We start from the raw sequence: 11898 nt of genomic DNA, 5'->3' as shown, positions 1-11898 counted from the left end.
CAGCATCAACATGGGTTCAGGGATGGCAAGTCATGCCTCACAGGATTAATTGAATTCTACGACCAGGCAACATAAATTAGGCAAGATAGAGAGGGCTGGGCAGACTGTATATATTGGATTGCCAGAAAACATTAGACACAGTACCACACAAGAGACTAGTGCACAAGCTGGAGATGCAGGCAGGAGTGAAAGTAAAGGTACTCCACTGGATAAGGGAGTACCTAAGTAACAAAAGACAGCGAGTCACTGTGAGGGGCGAGGTCTCGGAGTGGCGAGGCGTCACCAGTGGAGTCCAGCAGGGTTCAGTCCTTGGACCTATACTGTTTCTGATATATGTAAATGATCTCCCAGAGGGTATAGAATCGTTCCTCTCATTGTTTGCTGATGTTGCAAAATTATGAGGGGGATTAAGACAGAAGAAGATAGTATAAGGCTACAAGATGACCTAGACAAACTAAAGGAATGGTCTAATAAATGACTACTAAAGTTCAACTCAAGTAAATGTAAGGTAATGAAACTAGGGGTAAGAAATAGGCCAGACACTGGATACCGAATGGGAGATGAGGTCCTTCACGAAACAGACAGAGAAAAAGATCTAGAAGTTGATATCACGCTAAACCTGTCTCCTGAAGCCCACATCAAAAGAATAACATCTGCGGCGTATGCGAGGCTGGCTAACATCAGAACAGCGTTCAGGAACCTGTGTAAGGAATCATTCAGAACCTTGTACACCACATATGTAAGACCAATCCTGGAGTATGCGGCCCCAGCATGGAGCCCGTACCGTGTCAAGCACAAGATGAAGCTGGAAAAGTCCAAAGGTATGCCACTAGACTAGTCCAAGAACTAAGAGGCATGAGTTACGAGGAAAGGCTGCGGGAAATGCACCTTACGACACTGGAAGACAGAAGAGTAAGGGGAGACAAGATCACAACCTACAAAATCCTGAGGGGAATCGACCGAGTAAACAAGAATAAACTATTCAACACGGGTGGTACGCGAACAAGGGGACACAGGTGGAACTGAGTACCCACATGAGCCACAGAGGCGTTAGAAGGAACTTTTTCAGTGTCAGAGTAGTTAACGGATGGAATGCATTAGGCAGTGATGTGGTGGAGGCTGACTCCATACACAGTTTATAATGTAGATATGATAGAGCCCAGTAGGCTCAGGAACCTGTACACCTGTTGATTGACAGGTGAGAGGCGGGACCAAAGAGCCAGAGCTCAACCCCCGCAAGCACAATTAGGTGAGTACAATTAGGTGAGTACACACACACACACACACACACACACACACACACACACACACACACACACACACACACACACACACACACACACACACACACACTCACACACACACACACACCCACACACACACACACCCACACACACACACACACACACACACACGCCCACACACACACACACACACATACACACACACACACACACACACACACACACACACACACACACACACACACACACACACACACACACACACACACACACAACAGTTAAGCAGACCTCCCACATGAGATGCTGAGGTCCGCGGACCGCCAGATCCCGTCAAAGGTCAATATGCATTTCTAAAGTGATTTTATTGCACGTGACGGCCCCCAGGTGGCGCACACAGATGGCTCAAGGACACGTTGTCAGGTGAGAGGGAGCCAGGTGGCGCAGGTGGTGATAGTGAGAGGTGGCCAGCTGGGGGTAGAGATAGTGAGGGAGTGTGAGGTGAGAGATAGTGAGGGAGAGGGAGCCAACTAGCAGTCCTGGTCTTGATAACCATGGCATCAGATAGTGATATCGTGCTAATTACACCCAGGTCTTATCTACGAGCCTAGAAAAAGCCACTTGAAAAATATTTCCAGGGGAGACATGATTACGACATACAATATCTTCATTGGGGTAATTCTCCCGGCAGATAAGAGCTAGACTATTTACAATGAGTGGCACTGTTCCTTCTCTCATTCTGCACCCCTGGATGTAAAACGGTTGTCGGATCGTGTTCTAGGGATTACATAGCAGGCAGTTACCCAAGAAGTTTCAGTTTTGCCCAAATGCCCAAATCCAGACTCATGACTTGGGCATATTTCTGTGTGTTTACTAATTGTGTTTTTTACGGGGGTTGAGCTTTGCTCTTTCGGCCCGCCTCTCAACTGTCAATCAACTGTTTACTAACTACTTTTTTTTTTTTTTTTCCACACCACACACACACACACACCCCAGGAAGCAGCCCGTGACAGCTGACTAACTCCCAGGTACCTATTTACTGCTAGGTAACAGGGGCATTCAGGGTGAAAGAAACTTTGCCCATTTGTTTCTGCCTCGTGCGGGAATCGAACCCGCGCCACAGAATTACGAATCCTGCGCGCTATCCACCAGGCTACGAGGCCCCTATGTGTGTGGCTGTGTCCATGTGTCCATGTGTCCACGTGTCTTGACCTGTGTGTCCATGTGTTTATATGTGTCCGCGTGTGTTCAGGTGTGTTACTATGTGTCTAGGTGTTTCACTGTTTGTCACATGGTTCCACATGTGTCTATGTGTCCTCGTTAGTGTCTGCATTGTCTCCATGTGTGTCCACATGTGTATGTGTCCTTATGAGTGTCTGCATTGTCTCCATGTGTCTATGTGTCCTCATGAGTGTCTGCATTGTCTCCATGTGTCTATGTGTCCTCATGAGTGTCTGCATTGTCTCCATGTGTCTATGTGTCCTCATGAGTGTCTGCATTGTCTCCATGTGTCTATGTGTCCTCATGAGTGTCTGCATTGTCTCCATGTGTCTATGTGTCCTCATGAGTGTCTGCATTGCCTCCAGGGAGCCGGTCGGCCGAGCGGACAGCACGCTGGATTGTGATCCTGTGGTCCCAGGTTCGATCCCGGGCGCCGGAGAGAAACAATGGGCAGAGTTTCTTTCACCCTATGCCTCTGTTACCTAGCAGTAAATAGGTACCTGGGTGTTAGCTGTCACGGGCTGCTTCCTGGGGGTGGAGGCCTGGTCGAGGACCGGGCCGCGGGGACACTAAAGCCCCGAAATCATCTCAAGATAACCTCAAGATGTGTCTATGTGTCCTCATGAGTGTCTGCATTGTCTCCATGTGTCTATGTGTCCTCATGAGTGTCAGCATTGCCTCCCTGTGTCCACATGTGTCTATGTGTGCTCATGAGTGTCCATATGTGTCTCCACGTGTCCTCATGTTTTCACATTAATAGGCAGTGCATTACAGTGTTAGCTGATTGCTATTCCAATCCTTATTCAAACTATTATCTATTATTCAAATTATTTTAAGAATGATTTCTTTCTGATAATTTCGGTTAGTCACGTTTGCTTCGTGTTGAGAAGAACGGCAAGTTCTCTGTCCAGTTATATAGTAATAGGAACCTTGCCTTTGTCTCTTAGATAGTGCTTGACATTTGAATATCATTATGTGGCATTACTCAAGCATTTACAAGGTGTTCTTGCCTATCTTGCATATATATATATATATATATATATATATATATATATATATATATATATATATATATATATATATATATATATATATATATGTGTGTGTGTGTGTATGTGTGTGTGTGTATCACGAAAATAAACACGTGATTAAAAATGTGAGTGTCAGACCACAGAGGAAAATTGAAACAGGAATTTCCTTAAGTACTTTCGTATATTAATACATCTTCAGAAGGAGTATTAATACTTCTTTTCCTTCTGAAGATGTATTAATATACGAAAGTACTTAAGGAAATTCCTGTTTCAATTTTCCTTCGTGGTCTGACAATGTCATATATATATATATATATATATATATATATATATATATATATATATATATATATATATATATATATATACATATATATATATATATATATATATATATGTATATATATATATATATATATATATATATATATATATATATATATATATATATATATATATATATATTAGTATATTTTGGTAGCAGTCTTTCCTGTAGACATATATTATTAAATATGACCGAAAAAGTAAGATTAATAATTCTAACACGAATTTTCTCAATCTTTCGTACATTTCTTTTCACTGTTGGAGGTAATTAAAAAATCAATTCTCCAAAATTCATTTTTATTTCTAGTCTGACGCGACACTTGAGCGCGTTTCATAAAACTTATTACATTTTCAAAGACTTTACACATACACAACTGAATAGAACTTACATATCTCCGATTTGTTTATATCTACATTTGAGTGAGGTGGATGGGGTGAGGTGGTATTTAATAGGGTATTAATTTCATCAACACAAGACAGAACACGAAACAATGGGTATTGAAATGGAAGTGATTGTAGAAAGCCTATTGGTCCATATTTCTTGATGCTTCTATATTGGAGCGGAGTCTTGAGGTGGGTAGAATATAGTTGTGCATTAATTGGCTGTTGATTGCTGGTGTTGACTTCTTAACGTGCAGTGCCTCGCAAACGTCAAGCCGTCTGCTATCGCTGTATCTATCGATGATTTCTGTGTTGTTTACTAGGATTTCTCTGGCGATGGTTTGGTTGTGGGAAGAGATTATATGTTCCTTAATGGAGCCCTGTTGCTTATGCATCGTTAAACGCCTAGAAAGAGATGTTGTTGTCTTGCCTATATACTGGGTTTTTTGGAGCTTACAGTCCCCAAGTGGGCATTTGAAGGCATTGACGACGTTGGTCTCTTTTAAAGCGTTCTGCTTTGTGTCTAGAGAGTTTCTCATGAGTAGGCTGGCCGTTTTTCTGGTTTTATAGTAAATCGTCAGTTGTATCCTCTGATTTTTGTCTGTAGAGATAACGTTTCTATTAACGTTTCTAGTAACGGTCTTTCAGGACCCTTTCCTCCGTTTTATGAGCTGTGGAAAAGAAGTTCCTGTAAAATAGTCTAATAGGGGGTATAGGTGTTGTGTTAGTTGTCTCTTCAGAGGTTGCATGGCGTTTCAGTTTCCTTCTTATGATGTCTTCGACGAAACCATTGGAGAAGCCGTTGTTGACTAGGACCTGTCTTACCCTACAGAGTTCTTCGTCGACTTGCTTCCATTCTGAGCTGTGGCTGAGAGCACGGTCGACATATGCGTTAACAACACTCCTCTTGTACCTGTCCGGGCAGTCGCTGTTGGCATTTAGGCACATTCCTATGTTCGTTTCCTTAGTGTAGACTGCTGTGTGGAAACCTCCGCTCTTTTCCATGACTGTTACATCTAGAAAGGGCAGCTTCCCATCCTTTTCCATCTCGTAAGTGCAGGAGCTGAAGGAGGCATTTGAGCAGAGTTCCGTGCTGCGTTTCACTTACGAGATGGAAAAGGATGGGAAGCTGCCCTTTCTAGATGTAACAGTCATGGAAAAGAGCGGAGGTTTCCACACAGCAGTCTACACTAAGGAAACGAACATAGGAATGTGCCTAAATGCCAACAGCGACTGCCCGGACAGGTACAAGAGGAGTGTTGTTAACGCATATGTCGACCGTGATCTCAGCCACAGCTCAGAATGGAAGCAAGTCGACGAAGAACTCTGTAGGGTAAGGCAGGTCCTAGTCAACAACGGCTTCTCCAATGGTTTCGTCGAAGACATCATAAGAAGGAAACTGAAACACCATGCAACCTCTGAAGAGACAACCAACACAACACCTATACCCCCTATTAGACTATTTTACAGGAACTTCTTTTCCACAGCTCATAAAACGGAGGAAAGGGTCCTGAAAGATATTGTTAATAGAAACGTTATCCCTACAGACAAAAATCAGAGGATACAACTGACGATTTACTATAAAACCAGAAAAACGGCCAGCCTACTCATGAGAAACTCTCTAGACACAAAGCAGAACGCTTTAAAAGAGACCAACGTCGTCAATGCCTTCAAATGCCCACTTGGGGACTGTAAGCTCCAAAAAACCCAGTATATAGGCAAGACAACAACATCTCTTTCTAGGCGTTTAACGATGCATAAGCAACAGGGCTCCATTAAGGAACATATAATCTCTTCCCACAACCAAACCATCGCCAGAGAAATCCTAGTAAACAACACAGAAATCATCGATAGATACAGCGATAGCAGACGGCTTGACGTTTGCGAGGCACTGCACATTAAGAAGTCAACACCAGCAATCAACAGCCAATTAATGCACAACTATATTCTACCCACCTCAAGACTCCGCTCCAATATAGAAGCATCAAGAAATATGGACCAATAGGCTTTCTACAATCACTTCCATTTCAATACCCATTGTTTCGTGTTCTGTCTTGTGTTGATGAAATTAATACCCTATTAAATACCACCTCACCCCATCCACCTCACTCAAATGTAGATATAAACAAATCGGAGATATGTAAGTTCTATTCAGTTGTGTATGTGTAAAGTCTTTGAAAATGTAATAAGTTTTACGAAACGCGCTCAAGTGTCGCGTCAGACTAGAAATAAAAATGAATTTTGGAGAATTGATTTTTGAATTACCTCCAACAGTGAAAAGAAATGTACGAAAGATTGAGAAAATTCGTGCTAGAATTATTAATCTTACTTTTTCGGTCATATTTAATAATATATATATATATATATATATATATATATATATATATATATATATATATATATATATATATATATATATATATATACCAGAAACCTCGAAACTTGTCTGTGTATATCTCGTCTTGAAACGTCATTTGTTTGAATAAATGCACAAGGGCCGTGATGAGGATTCGAACTTACGTCCGGGATGATCCCACACGCTGCCTTAGTCGACTGCGTCATTTGTTTCTTAGTTACTTGACTATCATTGGCTTTAACGATTGTACTAAGCAATCACGTAACCTGATTGCTTAGTGCAGTTGAGGAGAAATGGAGGGGGTGGAACAAGCCAGAGGGGGGGGGCAAGGGGAGGGGAGGGGGGCATTATGTGAAACCCCTGATTAGGCTTCAGTGGAAGCCTCGGGAACCCTTGAGGATTCAGTTGAATCCCAGGTTGTAATGATTGTTACCATGTCATAGTGTAGTGGTCTGAGGTGTATGTTTGAGAGTACCCAGGCACGTAGGTTCGAATCCTTCTCATGTCTCATTAATTTTCAGGTTAATAACTGATAGTATCATTGTATAATTTTAATAATAATAATAATAATGTCATTACTAATTATTATTTTTTTCGTGTTGGATTTTTATGTAACATTGTTCCAGATTGTTCATTGTTCAACTAAACGAATTGTGGGGCCCATTGTGTGCCTCTGTAACTCTTTGTCACTACACAGGATGGGTATGGGGTCCACTACCACCCACAGGATGGGTATGGGGTTCACAACCACCCACAGGATGGGTATGGGGTTCACAACCACCCACAGGATGGGTATGGGGTCCACTACCGCCCACAGGATGGGTATGGGGTCCACTACCACCCACAGGATGGGTATGGGGTCCACTACCACCCACAGGATGGGTATGGGGTCCACTACCACCCACAGGATGGGTATGGGGTTCACAACCACCCACAGGATGGGTATGGGGTCCACTACCACCCACAGGATGGGTATGGGGTCCACTACCACCCACAGGATGGGTATGGGGTCCACTACCACCCACAGGATGGGTATGGGGTCCACTACCACCCACAGGATGGGTATGGGGTCCACTATCACCCACAGGATGGGTATGGGGTCCACCACCACCCACAGGATGGGTATGGGGTCCACTACCACCCACAGGATGGGTATGGGGTCCACTACCACCCACAGGATGGGTATGGTGTCCACTACCACCCACAGGATGGGTATGGGGTCCACCACCGCCCACAGGATTGGTATGGGGTCCACCACCACTCACAGGAAGGGTATACAGCCCACCACCACTCACAGGAAGGGTATACAGCCCACCACGACCCACAGGACGGGTATACAGCCCACCACCACCCACAGGACGGGTATGAGGTGCATAATAAACCAATAACTTTAAATTATACCAAATCTTCAGGCCTATCAACCTCTGAAGGGAAATTAAAGCCACCATGCTAATTAACTCACCAGCCAACAACTATACTATAAGCCTGGATATATCTGAAGTATAGTGTCAATGTATATACTCATTATATAACGTTCCATTTGATTTAACAACTAAATTATTGTTAGTAATTATTAATTTAATTATTACCTGGATTTACCTCAGTTGGGGCAGGTGTTTGTATAAGTCAAGATGATGATGAGATGTGGGAGGAACACCTGAGTCTCCTCAGGTGTTTGATTGGGCGATTCACAGGTGTTGTCTGAACCAAACACGGTCGCACATGTGTTGTCTGATCAAAACACTGCCACACACGTGTTGTTTATTAATCCAAACACGGTCTGACAGGTGTTGTCTGTTCCAAACACGGTCTTGCAGGTGTTGTCTGTTCCAAACACGGCCTGACAGGTGTTGTCTGTTCCAAACACGGTCTTACAGGTGTCTGTTCCAAACACGGTCTTGCAGGTGTCTGTTCCAAACACGGTCTTACAGGTGTCTGTTCCAAACACGGTCTTACAGGTGTTGTCTAACCCACACACGGCCACACAGACGCAACAACACACACAGGTAAACACGGCACAATCGCTACCTTTCCTCCAGTAGAGCACTGGGCCTCAGCACAAACACCTGAGACAATGTTTACAACACCCGCTGAAAGGTGCGAATTCGCGAGTATTATTCCTTGGATTTTCTCCTCAGGTCACAGGAGGTCAGCTATCAACTTCCAGCTATCAACTTCCAGCTATCAGCTTCCAGCTATCAGCTTCCAGCTATCAGCTTCCAGCTATCAGCTTCCAGCTATCAACGAAGGTGAACTGGATATCAGTACGTCCCGTAGGCTGTGTAGGCTGGATGGAAGGTCCAATAAGGGTGGTTCTGGTAGGTTAGGTAGGTAGGTTTAGGGGGTATAGGTAGGGCTGGGGTAAGAATGGTAGGGAGGTATGGGTAGGCTGGTAGGGTAAGGGTGTGTGTTTAGGCCAGTGAGGCAGGTCGGGAGGTAGGCAGGGTGTACCGTTCACGATGGGTACACTGTGGGCACTGGCCTGCTCCTCCTGCCTCTCTGGTGTGTGTGTGTGTTGGGGGGAGGGGGGGGTGATGCCCCACTCCCTCCCTCTCTCCCTCCCTCCCTCACTTACTCTCCCTTCCTCCCTCACTCCCTAATCCTCCTTCCATATCATCCTCCAATACATTAACCAGAAGCCTGCGTCGTGGACCGGGCCGCGGGGAGATTGATCCTCGGGGGTAGTCAGTCGTATTGTTCAAGTTTACCAAGGTAAACCCCCCCCCTCCCCCCCTCATAACACATAAGACAGGAACACCTCAATAGGCCTATTGGCCCCACACGAGGCCTATATCTAACCTACTTTTCAACTGTTTAATTAGTCCTAACCACGTAGGCCGACATGATTGAGCTAAGATGTAAAGGTTTCGCAACTGGTGCAGGTAAGTGGCTTGAAGGATCTTGTAAATGCCTTTGGTTTATCAGTGACCTTCGGCCATCTTTCCTGGCCTTGGGCTCACGAGATGTCGTAAGTTCATCCTAACTTGTTTTGGATGTCGTAAGTTCACCCCAAGTTGTTCAGAATGTCGTAAGTTCATCCCAACTTGTCCAGGGTGTCGTAAGTTCACCCCCAACTTGTTCAGGATGTCGTAAGTTCACCACAACTTGTCCAGGATGTCGTAAGTTCATCCCAACTTGTTCAGGATGTCGTAAGTTCATCCTAACTTGTTTTGGATGTCGTAAGTTCACCCCAAGTTGTTCAGAATGTCGTAAGTTCATCCCAACTTGTTCAGGATGTCGTAAGTTCATCCCAACTTGTTCAGGATGTCGTAAGTTCACCACAACTTGTCCAGGATGTCGTAAGTTCATCCCAACTTGTTCAGGATGTCGTAAGTTCACCACAACTTGTTCAGGATGTCGTAAGTTCACCACAACTTGTTCAGGATGTCGTAAGTTCACCACAACTTGTTCAGGATGTCGTAAGTTCACCACAACTTGTTCAGGATGTCGTAAGTTCACCACAACTTGTTCAGAATGTCGTAAGTTCACCACAACTTGTCCAGGATGTCGTAAGTTCACCCCCAACTTGTTCAGGGTGTCGTAAGTTCACCCCAACTTGTTCAGGATGTCGTAAGTTCACCACAACTTGTTCAGGATGTCGTAAGTTCACCACAACTTGTTCAGGATGTCGTAAGTTCACCACAACTTGTTCAGGATGTCGTAAGTTCACCACAACTTGTTCAGGATGTCGTAAGTTAACCCCCAACTTGTTCAGGATGTCGTAAGTTCACCCCAACTTGTTCAGGATGTCGTAAGTTAACCCCCAACTTGTTCAGGATGTCGTAAGTTCACCCCAACTTGTTCAGGATGTCGTAAGTTCACCCCAACTTGTTCAGGATGTCGTAAGTTAACCCCCAACTTGTTCAGGATGTCGTAAGTTCATCCCAAATTCTTCAGGATGTCGTAATTTCACCCCAACTTGTTCAGGATGTCGTAAGTTCACCCCAACTTGTTCAGGATGTCGTAAGTTCACCCCAACTTGTTCAGAATGTCGTAAGTTCACCCCAACTTGTTCAGAATGTCGTAAGTTCACCCCAACTTGTTCAGGATGTCGTAAGTTCATCCCAACTTGTCCAGGGTGTCGTAAGTTCACCCCAACTTGTTCAGGATGTCGTAAGTTCACCCCAACTTGTTCAGGATGTCGTAAGTTCACCACAACTTGTTCAGGATGTCGTAAGTTCACCCCAACTTGTTCAGGATGTCGTAAGTTCACCACAACTTGTTCAGGATGTCGTAAGTTCACCACAACTTGTTCAGGATGTCGTAAGTTAACCCCCAACTTGTTCAGGATGTCGTAAGTTCACCCCAACTTGTTCAGGATGTCGTAAGTTAACCCCCAACTTGTTCAGAATGTCGTAAGTTCACCCCAACTTGTTCAGGATGTCGTAAGTTCACCTCCAACTTGTTCAGGATGTCGTAAGTTCACCACAACTTGTTCAGGATGTCGTAAGTTCACCACAACTTGTTCAGGATGTCGTAAGTTCACCCCAACTTGTTCAGGATGTCGTAAGTTCACCCCCAACTTGTTCAGGATGTCGTAAGTTCACCCCAACTTGTTTAGGATGTCGTAAGTTCACCCCAACTTGTTCAGGATGTCGTAAGTTCACTCCCAACTTGTTCAGGATGTCGTAAGTTCACCCCCAACTTGTTCAGGATGTCGTAAGTTCACCACAACTTGTTCAGAATGTCGTAAGTTCACCCCCAAACTTGTTCAGGATGTCGTAAGTTCACCACAACTTGTTCAGGATGTCGTAAGTTTACCACAACTTGTTCAGGATGTCGTAAGTTCACCACAACTTGTTCAGGATGTCGTAAGTTCACCACAACTTGTTCAGAATGTCGTAAGTTCACCACAACTTGTTCAGGATGTCGTAAGTTCACCACAACTTGTTCAGGATGTCGTAAGTTCACCACAACTTGTTCAGGATGTCGTAAGTTCACCACAACTTGTTCAGGATGTCGTAAGTTCACCACAACTTGTTCAGGATGTCGTAAGTTCACCACAACTTGTTCAGGATGTCGTAAGTTCACCACAACTTGTTCAGGATGTCGTAAGTTTACCACAACTTGTTCAGGATGTCGTAAGTTCACCACAACTTGTTCAGGATGTCGTAAGTTCACCACAACTTGCTCAGGATGTCGTAAGTTCACCCCCAACTTGTTCAGGATGTCGTAAGTTCACCACAACTTGTTCAGGATGTCGTAAGTTTACCACAACTTGTTCAGGATGTCGTAAGTTCACCACAACTTGTTCAGGATGTCGTAAGTTCACCACAACTTGTTCAGGATGTCGTAAGTTCACCCCAAATTGGTGTCCATTCTGTGATGTAGTGACCCAAAGTGA

At 44.3% G+C, this 11898-nt stretch overlaps 1 protein-coding gene across 2 annotated transcripts in view; it reads right to left on the bottom strand.

Annotated features, from left to right (window-relative positions):
- LOC123751677 (probable G-protein coupled receptor No18) overlaps positions 1 to 9018 on the bottom strand; it is an 81570-nt gene extending 72552 nt beyond the window's left edge. The window contains exon 1 of one of the 2 annotated variants that reach the window (XM_069314980.1): positions 8144 to 9018. The gene's annotated coding sequence lies outside the window, so the exon portion shown is untranslated. The remainder of the gene's footprint in view (positions 1 to 8143) is intronic. The other variant, XM_069314981.1, reaches the window with a different exon arrangement.
- Between the last annotated feature and the right edge of the window lie 2880 nt (positions 9019 to 11898).

Source organism: Procambarus clarkii, chromosome 80 (assembly GCF_040958095.1).
Source record: "Procambarus clarkii isolate CNS0578487 chromosome 80, FALCON_Pclarkii_2.0, whole genome shotgun sequence".
NCBI lineage: Eukaryota > Metazoa > Arthropoda > Malacostraca > Decapoda > Cambaridae > Procambarus > Procambarus clarkii.
The sequence above is the reverse complement of the archived record's forward strand: the minus strand, read 5'-3'. Positions and strand labels throughout refer to the sequence as shown.